Source organism: Lolium perenne, chromosome 2 (genome assembly GCF_019359855.2).
Source record: "Lolium perenne isolate Kyuss_39 chromosome 2, Kyuss_2.0, whole genome shotgun sequence".
Classification (NCBI taxonomy): Eukaryota; Viridiplantae; Streptophyta; class Magnoliopsida; order Poales; family Poaceae; genus Lolium; species Lolium perenne.
In genome coordinates, this window is record NC_067245.2 from 151,929,961 (window position 1) to 151,947,633 (window position 17,673).

The 17,673-nt window shown below is 44.8% G+C and overlaps 1 long non-coding RNA gene across 1 annotated transcript; it reads right to left on the bottom strand.

The window, feature by feature from the left end:
* Positions 1-13,292: 13,292 nt before the first annotated feature.
* LOC139835221 (uncharacterized) lies at positions 13,293-15,644 on the bottom strand. The gene is made up of 3 exons (XR_011750987.1): positions 15,266-15,644; positions 14,166-14,444; positions 13,293-13,573 (listed from the first exon to the last, which is right to left on the bottom strand). It is a non-coding gene; the product is annotated as an uncharacterized lncRNA (long non-coding RNA).
* Positions 15,645-17,673: the final 2,029 nt, after the last annotated feature.

Here is a 17,673-nt window from a genome sequence, read left to right on the forward strand (position 1 = left end):
GAAGACTATTTGTAGGCGGAAGGGTGATGTCTACGGGTGCTTCTATTCTTGTAGACAGTGTTGGGCCTCCAAGAGCAGAGGTTTGTAGAACAGCAGCAAGTTTCCCTTAAGTGGATCACCCAAGGTTTATCGATCTCAGGGAGGAAGAGGTCAAAGATAACCCTCTCATGCAACCCTGCAACCACAAAGCAAGAAGTCTCTTGTGTCCCCAACACACCTAATAGGTGCACTAGTTCGGCGAAGAGATAGTGAAATACAGGTGGTATGAATAAATATGAGCAGTAGCAACAGCACCAGAAAAGTGCTTTGCTGTCCAGGACTGGCGTGTGATTGATGGTGGTAATATTGCAGACAGTACAAATACAGTAGAACAGTTGTTATCACCAGATTTTGGCCAAATCAGGAGGTGGGCCGTAAGGGAGATGGGCTTGGAAGATTACACGTGGAAGATCTCTGAAGCGGCCTTGCACGAAGAATTTGGGCTAGATTGCCCGTGTATCTTTAGTTATAGTAGATTGCATCTTAGATTAGAAGTTAGAGTTGGCCTCGTGCACGGTGGGGATTATTCCCATGTTAGAAAGTCCCCTGGACTATAAATATGTATCTAGGGTTTATGGAATAAACAACAACCAACGTTCAACCAACAAATCAATCTCGGTGCATCGCCAACTCCTTCGTCTCGAGGGTTTCTACCGGTAAGCATCATGCTGCCTAGATCGCATCTTGCGATCTAGGCAGCATAAGCTTCATGTTGTTCATGCGTTGCTCGTACTGAAGCCTTTTTGATGGCGAGCAACGTAGTTATCATAGATGCGTTAGGGTTAGCATAGTTCTTCGTATAACATGCTATCGTAGTGCAGCCCTTGCATATCTAGCCGCCCTTACACCTATCTTAGGTGTAGGGGCGGCACCCCGCTTGATCATTATTTAGTAGATCCGATCCGTTACGGTTGCTCCTTGTTCTACAAGGATTAGTTTAATATCTGCAATAGTTAGGCCTTACAAAGGGTTGGAGGATCCAGCGGCACGTAGGGTGTCGTTTGCTAGTCCTAGACAGGATGTTCCGGGGATCAACCTCGTGTTGGTTTTTAGGCCCTATCAAGGATCGGCTTACGATCACCGTGCGTGGCCGCGAGGCCCAATCGTGAGTAGGATGATCCGATTATGCGGTGAAAACCCTAAATCATCGTAGATCGCATTAGCTTTATCTTGATCAAGCAGGACCACCATATATTCGTGCACCTCGTACGAATCATGGGTGGATCGGCTCCTTGAGCCGATTCACAGGATAACCTGAGAGCCGATCGAGGCTCGTATTTAATGTTTACGTGTATGCCATGCAGGAAACTAAGCGAGGCATCTCCATCACCTTCCTGACCAGGTATAGGTCAGGTGGCACGCCCTTGCATCAGCATCGGACGTGTGTACCAGAGGCTTTGCGGGCCGTCGCTCGGAGGGACCAGGGCCAGCCGCAGCCCTAGGTTGTTCCCGGCTCTACTGTGTTGCCCGTCGCTGCCCGCCGGTGGGTTTTGACCGCAACACATTCTGGCACGCCCGGTGGGACAAGCTTCGTCATCGACCACATCGCCATCTACATCTGAGATGGCGGACGGCACTCCAGTCACGTACGAGGATCTGACCGATGAGCTCAAGAAGAAGTATGACGAGGTCAAAGCCATCCTCGAAGCCGACCTCATCGGCTCTTTCCACAGAACCCGTTCACATGGCATCAGGTGGAAGGGGTTCTCGCCTGATGGTGCACTCGATGGGATAGACCTCTCTGCCCCGTCGAAGAACGCACCAGGTCCCCGCGGGCAGAGATCAACTTCTTGGTGGCTCACTCGCTACACCGCCACTCCGAGAACCTGGTAAACACGTTGGAGCGTGTCGCTCTTCGGGTGATCCAGGAGATCATGAGGCACCAGTACTCGCCGTCAGGACCAGCTCTCGGGACGCATCAAGGAGAGTTGCCACTCCAGTCCCGTCCACCACTGCCATTTGCGTTGGCAGCACCAGAAGTGCCGAATTCACCGGCATTCGTCGTCTACAAGATTGGTGGTGACCCTAGTGACTGCCAGTTCTTGCATGAGGCGCCTAAGGAGATCCCTCATGGGTACACGTGCACGTATGTGCCAGATTGCGGTAACTGGGCGCTCACAAACCAGGCCACAACATCAGGGACCTCTGGGAAAACAGAGGGACGTCGCCGACAGATCTTGAGAAGCGCACGTGGCTAACTAAGTACGCCACCCCGACGAACCTCCGCAGCTCAGCTCCTGCAGTTGGCTCGTAGCTGGAAAAGCAAACATGGCTGGCTAAGTACGCCACCCCGGCGAATCTTCGTAGTTCAACTCCTGCAGCCAGACACGGCGGATCAGATCAGCACCATACGAGAGACCAGTTCGGCATGGTGCCGAAAGGAGGGCAATCGGCTATTCCAAGCCGTACTCGACGACTACGAGTTGATCCCGCTACCACCTAAATATCGGCTCCCTGATTTCTCCAAATTCAGTGGATCAGATGGTTCCAGCTCCATCGAGCATGTGGGCCGATATTTGGCACAGCTAGGAACGGCCTCAGTGTCGGATTCACTATGCGTGAGGTTCTTCTCACAGTCCCTCACGGGATCGGCTTTCGGGTGGTACACCTCGTTGCCACCAGACTCGATCCGGACTTGGAAGCAGTTGGAAGAACAGTTCCATATGCAGTATCACTCAGAGGCTTCCGAGTCTGGCCTTGCCGATCTAGCACAAATACGTCAGAAGCGTGGAGAAGCTGTGACAGAATACATCCAGCGCTTCAGGAATCTTAGGAACCGATGTTATTCGGTTCGTGTGACTGAAAAGGAAGCAGTCGAGTTGGCGATGAGCGGGCCTTGCAACACCGCTCAAGGACATGGCCTCCTGCGTACTACCCCTCACTGGCGCACATGGTTCAGAAACTATCGGCATATGAACAGCGCCACCCGGACCTGTACCAGGACAAATTCAAGCGTGCAGTAGTCCTGGTCGAGGCAGAGGAAGACGAAGTTTCTGCGGGAGATCAAGAGGTAGCAGTTGCTGAATGGACTCGGGGGGCAACCCCCGTGTCCTGCAAATGGGTAAAGCCACCAGGCCCGCCCAGGGGGTTTAATTTTGACGTGACCAAAACTGAGCAAATCTTCGACCTCCTGCTCAAGGAGAAGCAGTTGACGATTCCCGAAGATCTCAAATTCCCCACGGTACAAGAGCTGAACGGAAAGCCATACTGCAAATGGCATAACTCGCTCTCCCATGCCACCAACGACTGCAGGGTGTGGCGTCAGCAGATCCAAATGGCGATAGAAAAAGGACGTCTGATTTTCAACCAGTACGCCATGAAGGTCGACACCCAACCCTTCCCCGCCGTTAACATGGTGGAATGCACTTACCCTGAAGGTTGCCAGCCAGGATCCTCGTTCAGCATCAACATGGTAGGACCTGGGCACCACTCTGGCAAAGATGGAGACGAGGGTAGCTGCTCTCGTAGCAAGGACACAGAGGAGGCCGCTCCACGCGATCAGCTCCGTCATGATGGCAAGCGCTACATCACAGAGGGAGAAGTGAAGAACATAAGATATCAGCGACCCCTCTCTGATCACCTCCTCAACAAGTATGTGAGTCAGTATGACCAACGCCGATGATCCAGCGATGATGATGTAAGAGATCGTCTGGCTAGAGAAGCCAGAAGATATCGTCGGCATGATCGCGATGAGGAGGAGCACGAGCGCCGTGCCAAAGGAAAATCAAAGGAGCAAGACGACAACGACAGGCACTGGGACTGCCCCTTCTTCAGACACTGCTGGGATTCAGGAATGAGCCGATTGCCCACAATCGGCAATTGCCCAGAATGCAACCAGAAGAAGAAGGAGGCAGCCAACGTGTCCGTGTTCAAGCGCTTAGGGCCTCTCCCGCCACAAAGCAAACGCGCTGAGTCCCCTCGATGGGAAGATCTCGAGGATTCAGAAGACGAGGGACAAGAAGAAGAAGACAGGTACCACCGGCCAAGGTGGTGCCCTGATGGGCTCAGCCGTTCCCAAAAGCGCATGGTTCAGCGATTGCGCGGCTTGGAGGAAGCCGAAAGGTTATACTTGCATACGCTAAGGAAGGCACGACCTGATCTGGCTGTGAAAGTTCAGCGAACCCTGGACGAAGAGGGTCGTCCACGGAAAATGGAGTGGCGTCCCAAGCAAAGGAAAGCCGATGATGAAACATCGGCTGGCACAAACATGGTGTTCATCCTCCCTTCGGAGTTCAGTGCTCCAGGATTAGACGAGGCACATGTGGCACAACTTGACTGCGGCCCACGGCCGGTTATCTTTGAGAAGCCACGAGAAAGAAGCTACAGACATCTGAAGGCCCTGTACTTGCGAGGTTATATCGATGGGAGGCCTGTAAATAAGATGCTGGTGGACACCGGAGCGGCAGTCAACATCATGCCATACTCTATGCTACGTCGGCTGGGATGCTCTAGCTCAGATCTAATCAAGACCAACGTGACATTGAGCGATTTCAACGGCCAAGCGTCTGACGCGCAAGGTGTTCTGAACGTGGATCTGACCGTAGGAAGGAAAACTATCCCTACAACATTCTTCATCGTCGATAGCAAGAGCACTTATGCTGTTCTGCTAGGAAGAGATTGGATCCACCCCAACTGCTGCATTCCCTCCACGATGCACCAATGCATAATACAGTGGGATGGAGACGAGGTAGAGGTCGTCCAGGCCGATGACTCAGCCGAAATTTCAACGGCTGGCATGAACGCATGGGAAGCAGCAGGCCAAGAACCCCTCTCAGGTATCAATTTGGACGACTGCGAGCGCATCGACGTGACGAAGGGAAGGGTTAAGCTGGTTTTATCCACTGGCCTGACCATGTAGCTGAAGCAAAGCGATGAGCAAACGTGGCGAGGCTGATCCTTGTGATCGGCCCCAAAAATCTATGAAGGGACATTACAGAACCTTCAGTCAGCGCTTCAATCAATATGGAGGCCGATCCCAGCAATCGGCCAAAATTATCCTCACCACATGTTCTGCTTGTGTTCGTCATTGATCCTACCGGAGCCGACGTACGAATTACAGAGCCGATATCTGCCATTCCCTGACAGATTCGGCTCGGGGGGCACCTAAACACGATGAACATGTGAACATGTGCAGGAGAACATGTGTGCAGTGAAATATTGGGGCCGATAGGAAAAAATCGGCCAGTAAAAAAAAAATTTATACAGCCGATGCAAGGGCATCGACTTTAGAACTAAGAGACGAAGCCGATGCGCAGCCATCGACTCTAGTACAGTTACACAAGACCAAGACCTACTGGCTATGTGCTCAAGGTTCACATTTTCGCCAAGATGGTTTTCAGTTTGGTGTTTCATTTACAACATCGGCGTTCAGTGGAAGAAAGCTGATCAATGACCTGTGCATCCTCGCCGGTATTCTCGCCTTGATTAAGGCTCGGGGGGCAGCTAACTTGGTAGATGTTCTGTTTTGGGAGCCGATTGGAGTCGCATCGACTGACCCTGCATCGTGATCTTCTCTGAAAGCAGTTCAGGTGTTGCAAAAGAAAACTGCTAAAGCTACAGAGAGGAACCGGAAAAGGAGGCCGTCGGCTTTACAGGTTTTGGACCGTCCTGTTGCTGCAAGAAAAGGAAAGGGACTGGATTCTCAAAATAGCCGATGAGTAGTCATCGGCTAAGGGATTGCGAAAAATTATGGTCAGATATCAAATCGCAGCCTGAATTTGAGAAGTGCTTGACTAACGGTCTAATCGACATTTGAGTCCGGCTTCACGGGCGTCCAAAGGAAAAGGAATCCAATACGTTGCTATCGGTCTTGGTATGACAAGCGGAAGGAGTGAAATTGGATTAATTGAAAGATGAATTGAAAGAACAATTTTCATTAATTCAAAGGAGCGGCTTTACAAGAAAGAGCCGATGGCTCTCAAAAGAGGGATCTGGTGCCTAGTGCACTGCTACTACTAGTCCTACTCTACTAGTCGTCGCTGTCCTCATCGTCGCCGTCGTCGATGTCATCGGCGCTGCTCCCAGGAAGCTCCTCGTCGCTGCTACCCCAGCCCTTGGCCGGAGCTTCGTCTTCCTCGTCATCATCATCATCCTCGCTGTCCGCCCAGGAGCGGAAGCGCTTGGTCGGCAGATACCCGATGGAGGAGGAGGATTCATCCTCCTCCTCTTCCTCCTCGTCATCATCATCGTCTTCGCTGTCCGCCCAAGCGCGGAATCGCTTGGCCGGCAGAAGCTTAGCGGGGGAAGAGGGGCCGCCCTCCTCTTTTTCTTCCTCTTCCTCTACTTCTTTCCCCTTCCCGTCGGGGGAGGTGGGTTTCGCCCAGGGATGGAGGTCGTCTTCACTTTCGCTTATCAGCTCCCCATCGATGAGGAACTTGAGGTCCTCTTCCCCATCGGTCAGAGGCAGGTTGCCCTCTGGCGCGTGATCGGAGTTCCACTCCGGCTCGCTCGAAGAGAAGGATTGGAGGGAGAGGCCGGAGGAGACAGAGGAAGAGGAAGACATCGCTACAGGGGAAGAGGGTTTTTTGGTGCCGATAGCTGGAACAGAGGAAGGGGATGAAGTGGGCTAATCAATCGGCACGGTTAAATAATAAGGAGCCTAGTGGAAATTTATTGCTCAAGCAGTTTCCGAGGGGATGGAGCCAAAATTGTCAAATCGTGCAGAGAAGTTGAGAAGGTAGGTCATCATGATGAAGAATACTGCGACAGGTCTGCTCTGCCATGACATGACCCTTCAAAGGAAAAACAGAGTGGTTTTGAAATTATCATTGCCAAAACCAGGGGGGCATGTGTTATCACCAGATTTTGGCCAAATCAGGAGGTGGGCCGTAAGGGAGATGGGCTTGGAAGATTACACGTGGAAGATCTCTGAAGCGGCCTTGCACGAAGAATTTGGGCTAGATTGCCCGTGTATCTTTAGTTATAGTAGATTGCATCTTAGATTAGAAGTTAGAGTTGGCCTCGTGCACGGTGGGGATTATTCCCACGTTAGAAAGTCCCCTGGACTATAAATATGTATCTAGGGTTTATGGAATAAACAACAACCAACGTTCAACCAACAAATCAATCTCGGCGCATCGCCAACTCCTTCGTCTCGAGGGTTTCTACCGGTAAGCATCATGCTGCCTAGATCGCATCTTGCGATCTAGGCAGCATAAGCTTCATGTTGTTCATGCGTTGCTCGTACTGAAGCCTTTTTGATGGCGAGCAACGTAGTTATCATAGATGCGTTAGGGTTAGCATAGTTCTTCGTATAACATGCTATCGTAGTGCAGCCCTTGCATATCTAGCCACCCTTACACCTATCTTAGGTGTAGGGGCGGCACCCCGCTTGATCATTATTTAGTAGATCCGATCCGTTACGGTTGCTCCTTGTTCTACAAGGATTAGTTTAATATCTGCAATAGTTAGGCCTTACAAAGGGTTGGAGGATCCAGCGGCACGTAGGGTGTCGTTTGCTAGTCCTAGACAGGATGTTCCGGGGATCAACCTCGTGTTGGTTTTTAGGCCCTATCTAGGATCGGCTTACGATCACCGTGCGTGGCCGTGGGGCCCAATCGTGAGTAGGATGATCCGATTATGCGGTGAAAACCCTAAATCGTCGTAGATCGCATTAGCTTTATCTTGATCAAGCAGGACCACCATATATTCGTGCACCTCGTACGAATCATGGGTGGATCGGCTCCTTGAGCCGATTCACAGGATAACCTGAGAGCCGATCGAGGCTCGTATTTAATGTTTACGTGTATGCCATGCAGGAAACTAAGCGAGGCATCTCCATCACCTTCCTGACCAGGTATAGGTCAGGTGGCACGCCCTTGCATCAGCATCGGACGTGTGTACCAGAGGCTTTGCGGGCCGTCGCTCGGAGGGACCAGGGCCAGCCGCAGCCCTAGGTTGTTCCCGGCTCTACTGTGTTGCCCGTCGCTGCCCGCCGGTGGGTTTTGACCGCAACAACAGTAAACAAGCAGCGATAACAGTATTTAGGAACAAGGCCTAGGGATCATACTTTCACTAGTGGACACTCTCAACATTGATCACATAACAGAATAAATAGATAGATGCTAGACTCTACACCCTCTTGTTGGATGATGAACACCACTAATTGTGTAGGATTACACGAACCCTCAATGCCGGAGTTAACAAGCTCCACAATATTCAATGTTCATATTTAAATAACTTTAGAGTGCAAGATAGATCAACATAACCAAAAAGATCACATCAATACCATCATAGTAATAGTTAACTTCATAATCTACAAGAGATCACAATCATAAACTACGCCAAGTACTACATGATGCACACACTGCCACCTTTACACCATGCAGGAGGAATAGAGTACTTTAATAACATCACTAGAGTAGCACATAGATGAATAGTGATACAAAGCTCATATGAATCTCAATCATGTAAGGCAGCTCATGAGATCATTGTATTGAAGTACATAGGAGAGAGATTAACCACATAGCTACCGGTACAGCCCCGGGCCTCGATGGAGAACTACTCCCTCCTCATGGGAGACAACAGCGTTGATGAAGATGGCGGTGGAGTCGATGGAGGAGCCTTCCGGGGGCACTTCCCCGTCCTGGCGGCGTGCCGGAACAGAGACTCCTGTCCCCTAGATCTTGGCTTCGCGATGGCGGCGGCTCTGGAAGGTTTCTCGTACCGTGGCTTTTCCGTATCGAGGTTTTAGGTCGAGGACCTTTATATAGGCGAAGAGGCGGAGTCGGAGGGTCGAAGAGGCGGTGAGAGGGTAAGGCGGCGCGGCCAGGGCCTGGGCCGCGCCGGCCTACCTCCTGGGCCCGTCTGGCGACTCTCGGGTGTTCTGGAAGCTTCGTGGAAAAATAGGATGATGGGCGTTGATTTCGTCCGATTCCGAGAATATTTCCTTACTAGGATTTCTGAAACCAAAAACAGCAGAAAACAGGAACTGGCCCTTCGGCATCTCGTCAATAGGTTAGTTCCGGAAAACGCATAATAATGACATAAAGTATGCATAAAACATGTAGATATCATCAATAATGTGGCATGGAACATAAGAAATTATCGATACGTCGGAGACGTATCAGCATCCCCAAGCTTAGTTTCTGCTCGTCCCGAGCAGGTAAACGATAACAAAGATAATTTCTAGAGTGACATGCCATCATAACCTTGATCATACTATTGTAAGCATATGTAATGAATGCAACGATCAAAACAATGTAAATGACATGAGTAAACAAATGAATCATATAGCAAAGACTTTTCATGAATAGTACTTCAAGACAAGCATCAATAAGTCTTGCATAAGAGTTAACTCATAAAGCAATAATTCATAGTAGAGGTATTGAAGCAACACAAAGGAAGATTAAGTTTCAGCGGTTGCTTTCAACTTGTAACATGTATATCTCATGGATAGTTATCAATGCAAAGCAATATAACAAGTGCAATATGCAAGTATGTAAGAATCAATACACAGTTCACACAAGTGTTTGCTTCTTGAGATGGAGAGAAATAGGTGAACTGACTCAACATAAAAGTAAAAGAAAGGTCCTTCAAAGAGGAAAGCATCGATTGCTATATTTGTGCTAGAGCTTTGGTTTTGAAAACAAGAAACAATTTTGTCAACGGTAGTAATAAAGCATATGTGTTATGTAAATTATATCTTACAAGTTGCAAGCCTCATGCATAGTATACTAATAGTGCCCGCACCTTGTCCTAATTAGCTCGGATTACCTGGATTATCATCGCAATACATATGTTTTAACCAAGTGTCACAAAGGGGTACCTCTATACCGCCTGTACAAAGGTCTAAGGAGAAAGCTCGCATCGGATTTCTCGCTATTGATTATTCTCAACTTAGACATCCATATCGGGACAACATAGACAACAGATAATGGACTCCTCTTTAATGCATAAGCATGTAGCAACAATTAATATTCTCATATGAGATTGAGGATAAATGTCCAAAACTGAAACTTCCACCATGGATCATGGCTTTAGTTAGCGGCCCAATGTTCTTCTCTAACATTATGCATGCTCTAACCATTCTAGCGGTAAATCTCCCTTACTTCAGACAAGACGGACATGCATAGCAACTCACATGATATTCAACAAAGAGTAGTTGATGGCATCCCCAGGAACATGGTTATCGCACAACAAGCAACTTATAAGAAATAAAATGCATAAGTACATATTCAATACCACAATAGTTTTTAAGCTATTTGTCCCATGAGCTATATATTGCAAAGGTAGAGGATAGAAATTTAAAGGTAGCACTCAAGCAATTTACTTTGGAATGGCGGAGAAATACCATGTAGTAGGTAGGTATGGTGGACTCGAATGGCATAATGGTTGGCTCAAGGGTTTTGGATGCATGAGAAGTATTCCCTCTCGATACAAGGCTTAGGCTAGCAAGGTTGTTTGAAACAAACACAAGGATGAACCGGTGCAGCAAAACTCACGTAAAAGACATATTGTAAACATTATAAGACTCTACACCGTCTTCCTTGTTGTTCAAACTCAATACTAGAAATTATCTAGACCTTAGAGAGACCAATTATGCAAACCAAATTTTAGCAAGCTCTATGTATTTCTTCATTAATAGGTGCAAAGTATATGATGCAAGAGCTTAAACATGAGCACAACAATTGCCAAGTATCACATTATCCAAGACGTTTTAGCAATTACTACATGTAGCGTTTCCCGATTCCAACCATATAACAATTTAACGAAGAAGATTCAACCTTCGCCATGAACATTATGAGTAAAGCCTAAGGACATATTTGTCCATATGCAACAGCGGAGCGTGTCTCTCTCCCACACAAAGAATGCTAGGATCCATTTTATTCAAACAAAACAAAAACAAAAACAAACCGACGCTCCAAGCAAAGTACATAAGATGTGATGGAATAAAAATATAGTTTCACTAGAGGAACCTGATAATGTTGTCGATGAAGAAGGGGATGCCTTGGGCATCCCCAAGCTTAGACGCTTGAGTCTTCTTGAAATATGTAGGGGTGAACCACCGGGGCATCCCCAAGCTTAGAGCTTTCACTCTTCTTGATCATAGTATATCATCCTCCTCTCTTGACCCTTGAAAACTTCCTTCACACCAAACTCGAAACAAACTCATTAGAGGGTTAGTGCATAATCAAAAACTCACATGTTCAGGGGTGACACAATCATTCTTAACACTTCTGGACATTGCCCAAAGCTACTGGAAGTTAATGGAACAAAGAAATCCATCCCACATAGCAAAAGAAGCAATGCGAAATAAAAGGCAGAATCTGTCAAAACAGAACAGTCCGTAAAGACTAATTTTATTGAGGCACCAGACTTGCTCAAATGAAAATGCTCAAATTGAATGAAAGTTGCGTACATATCTGAGGATCACTCACGTAAATTGGCATAATTTTCTGAGTTACCTACAGAGAATTTTGCCCATATTCGTGACAGCAAAGAAATCTGTTTCTGCGCAGTAATCCAAATCTAGTATCAACCTTGCTATCAAAGACTTTACTTGGCACAACAATGCAACAAAATAAGATAAGGAGAGGTTGCTACAGTAGTAACAACTTCCAAGACACAAGTATAAAACAAAGTACTGTAGCAAAATAACACATGGGTTATCTCCCAAGAAGTTCTTTCTTTATAGCCATTAAGATGGGCTCAGCAGTTTTAATGATGCACTCGCAAGAAATAGTATTTGAAGCAAAAAGAGAGCATCAAGAGGCAAATTCAAAACAAATTTAAGTCTAACATGCTTCCTATGCATAGGAATCTTGTAAATAAACAAGTTCATGAAAAGCAAAGTAACAAGCATAGGAAGATAAAACAAGTGTAGCTTCAAAAATTTCAGCATATAGAGAGGTGTTTTAGTAACATGAAAATTTCTACAACCATATTTTCCTCTCTCATAATAACTTTCAGTAGCATCATGAGCAAACTCAACAATATAACTATCACATAAAGCATTCTTATCATGAGTCTCATGCATAAAATTATTACTCTCCACATAAGCATAATCAATTTTATTAGTAATAGTGGGAGCAAATTCAACAAAGTAGCTATCATTTTTATTCTCATCATCAAATATAGGAGGCATATTATATTCACTAGTTGAATACCCATGCGTTGCCACGGTCTTTAACATCTTTTCTCGTTACATATGTAAAGATGGGAAAATTAAAAAAAATCTCCCTCTGGTTCAAAATGATTTTCTAAAAATAGATGTATCTACACGCTAAAACATGTGTAAATGCATTCATTTTTTGGAAATTATTTTGAATTGGAAGGAGGAGAACAAACAGCATCTAGCATTCTTTCAGTAAATAAGATTCTTCTTTGCGAAAATGCTCTTTTGATCTAACGTGCATATGCTCCTGCCGCCGGTAAACACATTTTAAAATGCAAAAATAATCCGAACAAAATATCCATGTGTACATATTTTCATTTTATGTGCGCACGCCAAGTTTCGTCAAAATCGGCATTTTTTGTGTCCTATGTAAAGAAAATAAGGAAATCTCTCATTAAGAGTCCTGTTTACCATCGAATTTTGTCTTTTTACATATGGCACATAAACTCTTTGCAGGCACATATAACATTGAGATGTACGCATGATATTTTTTATCTGGATATTTTTCTTTTTCTAATGTGTTTAAAACACAATTCACAAATCAGGAGCATATGCTCGTGTGCAAAAACACCCTGTCCCTTCGCTCAAGATGTATTTGAGCTATAATAATACATTGTATGCCTAGAAGGTACAGATGTCTCTTCGATATATTCGTAGTGTGAACTTTCCTTTACATACCTCTACTTCTCGGCGTCATTTTATTCTCGGCATCTCTTCGACCATCACTACCACAGAAAAAAAAAGCAACATAACATTTCAAGAGAAAATTTTGTCTATCATTTTTTATAAGCAAAAACTTTGCAGTAAAATTTTGTGTAAGAACTTGTGGGAATGCATATCATATCAAATTGCGAAGGGAACCATCTAGTGACCAAATATTGTACATATAAATTTTCAAATTAAGCAAGTGTTCAAACTGAAGCATGCAGTTGAATGGACTTAGCGAGTGTTCAAACTGAAGCATGCATTTGAATGGACATATCACAGAAGAGTCAGATTCAAAACATTAATATTACATAACTTTGACAATTAAATTCTCGTGACTTTCACCTGCCGATGCATGTAATCTATCATTGAGCACCAATATGCAATATCAGTGAGCTCAATTACAACATTTAAAGAACGGACATGTCTTCTCTGCAAAATCTTATACAGTACAAATTATACATTTTCTTGACGAAAAATAATATGAATACAAATGCCAGTAAAGCTGAACCTAAAAAAGCCGAGTGGATTGGAGTGAAACCATGCTCCTGATAGACAACAGCCTCGACGCCACTTCCCAACCATCCTCTCCTATCCTCATTCACTACTTCATGGCAATTGCTTAGCCTTGGCTCCTCTATCGGAGTTGTTGCGCCACCACCTGCCCCGCCGCTTCCTGCTCCCATGCACGCTCCTGGCATCACCATCATCGTCCTATGTGGCACATAACAAATATATTCAGTAAATGTAGTGACCTATAGAGACATTTATCATGTTGTTGCACGAGCAGACAGATAACATAATTAAGCTTCTTTTGCCTTTATGCCTCCAAATGACTTGCCAGAAAAAACTGGAATATTTAATCTAACTTGTTATATAACAAATATAGATCGATAAATATTTTGAGTAAATGGCAGGTGATTGGTACAGATAGGAAAATCGTGTTGTGAACTGAAACTTGACATAACGGAAGACAAAAGAATGAATGCATAGGACTATAGGAGAAAATTTAACTGAAACTTCCACCACACAATGGAAGGTAAAATAATGAATACAAGTTTAACTGAAACTTCCACCAGATGGAAGCCACAAGAATGAATGCATACATAGGAGAAAATCTGCTTTGCTAAATACAAAATAAATCTAACAGAAATAAAACTATTTGTTCATTATATATTGCCATGCAGGCATTTCCTTGAATAACAACAAAAATAGCTTGTACAGTGATTTGTTTGTTGTAACAACATCAAGTAAGCAACGTCAGCCGAAGAACGGTGCAAAATTAAAGTTCCAGGAACAATATTACCTTAATGTGTACAGTAATCTGATTGCTCTTCTTGGCATCTTTGCCCAAGTCGTCTCCTTCAACCATGATGACACCAAGGCCACGAAGATCGCCAAAGTCTTTGCCTCCGGCAACACAAATTCGGGGAAGAACTTGTGAGTGGATTGTAGCGTGTGTGGGTGGGAGGTCCCGGTTTTTCTCCGTTGTTTTTTTGGGCCCCCCTGTTCCGTGGTTTTTTTTCATGCGGGATTTGGAGCGGACGATGTACCAACCATACGCACCCTCTCCACCGCAGGTTCCCTTTTAATATATCACAGATGTTTATACATAATTAATGCTCAGGAAGGGCATTTAGGAATCAAAATAATCATCGGTCCCGCTGCATTGGTTTAGACAGTATCTTATAGAGAGAACCTAACAATCACTGAAATTGCCAGATGTCAGCATTTGGCACTTAGTTTTGTAAAATAAAATCCAAAACATATGTGAATTTTTGTTGTGGACTGATCTTAATAGTAGGTCACTAATTGGTTGAAAAAAAACACATACTTAAGTTGTGGGAGAAGGAGGCACAATGCATGAGAGTATGCAATGGAAATAGCTGGGAAAGTCATTTTAGCCAGCCAGGTAGAGTGCAGGAGGCACAACAATGGAAGTAGTGTCAAGCTCGGTCTCAGATTACGATATCATTCAACCTAAAAGATACCAACTGAATACCTCTTGGGAAGTGTTTGACAGCACTTTCAGCAAATTCTGCCAGCACATGAAAATAGAACACTGAGTTTACAATCTATATAAAATGTAATCTGACTGCCAGCTTTTGACAGTAGTTCCATCATTGTGCCTCCTGCATCTGAGGCATAAGTGTTCTTGCAAAGAGACAACTGCAACTGAGTTATCTTTCCTATTCAAACTTCAACTTGGTACTGAATATCTACTGCAAAAATGTAAGTTTGAGAAAAGTGAAAAAAAAGCAGAAAGCTTATGGGCTTCAAACTTCACAATTTGTAGTACCACAGAAAAAACAAAGAGTTTCTGGATTTAACAAATTGCATTCTATTTCTCTAAATGAAGGCCACTTAATCAAATGCAGATGAAAGGGCCAAAGACTGTATCATTACCTCATAGGCAAGATAGATTTAAATCGCTGTATCCCTTATCTCAGCAAGTGTATGGACCACCATTTGTCGCTGAACCACCAGATCAAAATATTTGCCATATACAAATAGAGAATTGTCATATTCAGTGATTTGATATGTTTTCGAATATTATAGCACAGTCATTTGCAACCTATTTATCCGAACAATAATGTTCAACATAATTCAAGCCATCCAAATGGACACAAGAATTATGGTGTTCGAATATATATATGATTAACTTGAGAAACAACCAGATGTAGACAGAAATTGTCTGATTAGGACACAAACCTGAAGGTACCAAAATCTGAAAATTAAGCAAATCATTGCGGAACCTCAAATTATTTGTAACACATACGCCAAAACCTACATAACAGGAGGATACTTCACTCCAAAAAAAAAAACAGGAGGATACTAATTGATAATCTATTAGCATATTATCCATGAGAAGTTGAAAACAAATAGTCATATTTTTCTCTCTGTATTGAAATGTTATCTACATGGAACTATGGTTGCATTACGAAAACTTGATTATATACATCCAGAAATAAACACAGGCCATTGTTAAAATGAGGTGTTTCATCCTACCTTGTGATTTGAGAGTGAACTCTTTTTCCTAGGCACGAGAAAGGATGTAGTAAGAAGTCGTTACTGATATGATTTGACCATAAATAATTAAACCATCATGTTTCAGCTACTGTAAATAATGATTGTGTATGTGCAAATACGCTTTCAGTTAGATATAGGTAGAATAGGGGAAAAAACGAAATATTGATCTTACCATCCTTGTACTGCCAGTTGATACTGATTTAATGAATGCACAACATGACAGATGACCAACCATTTCCTAGACATCATCAACAAGTTTCAGTAGATTCGAAGTAAACTCAGTCACGATAATAAGAAGCAAGAGAATATGGAATCATCACTCAGCAAGGAAAATCTCAAAAAACTATTATCGCAAAAAAAATCTCAAAAAACTAAATCGAATCATCACAATGGCAAGGGAGAGTGAAACCCAGTGAAGACCAGCCGAGCCACCATGCTCCATTCATCTATCTGTGCTAGTAGAAAAAATTAAAACAAAAACATCAGTATTTCCGTCAGGCAGAATCAACAAAAGAAGGAAGGAGGAATGTCATAAATAATTTTGTCCAGTAATGTAGCGAGGTGCTCTCTATGGGGCTGCCAACGGGGATAAGCTTGAGGCATCAGCTTCAAGGTGTTGGTCTAGGGAGGCGCCTCGCAGTGCGCCACAGGCCATCGAGTTGTTTAGGTAGTGCCGGATCATCTCGTCATTCATGCTACAAATCACAATGGGAGGCAAGCAGGGTTCAAAATAAAACCCAGCCGTGAACTATGAAAAAAAAGGCAACACAAAGGTCATGTACTTGCTGCAGAAATACGGTTTTTAGCTTGTCCAATTGCAGAGGCTCGCACTTGTACCGCCACATTGGAGTCGTTGTCCTCATCCGAGGGGGCAGCTCACAACGGTGGAATAATCACGGAGGAGCTCCACGCTTGAATCAGTTTTGGCGGTGGCGGCCTTCTCTTGTGGGTTTGTTGATGGTTGGGAGTCTGGCCGCTGGCTTGCAGGGTGGACGGTGGGCCGATGTAGACGGGAATGGAGCAAATGTCAGGGAGGAGGACAACAGTGAGGAGAGGGAACGGCCGATGTCATCTTCCTCCTCCGGTCGGACCGCCGCCGTGCAGAAGAAGTTGGACGCAATGGATCTGATCGGGACTCGACGTCGTCGTTGCGTGGGCAAGGACGATGCGCCTGCCATGGCCATCCACGGACTTGGCGAATCGGCGCAGGGAACTGGCTGATCCTATTAGAAACAGTCTTGAGAGGGGCGAATTCGTGGGAGAACGTCGCCGGCGGCAGTTGCTTGGCTCTGCCCTGGGAAGACAGGAGGGGAGAAGGGGAAACAAACACACGCTGTAGAAATGGAAACTCGAGTCGTGGGCGGTTGCTTTATGAGTCGTGAATACGTGCGGCACTACTATTTTTTCTCCACCGCGTGAGATTGGAAACCTGGGACGTACGTACCAACCATCTCACCACCTCTAACTATTTAATATAGTAGAGATAATTAAATTTATCCTCCATAACAGGCGAAAAGTATCTTTGGCACATGAGCACCAGTGCTCCTGTTTTCTAAAAATTATATTTTTCGAATTCCAAAAAAAATGATATTAAATACTCACATACATAGAAACATTTCGAAGATACGGTATGAATTTTGTAGAAAAATATGTTGTATTTTGAGCTACACAAAAAAGACAAATTTCTGACAAATATATGCCACTATACGTAGCAACAAATTTGTTTTTTTCCTGTAGCTCAAAATACAATGCAATCTCTAACGAAACTTTGCACGAGTATTCAT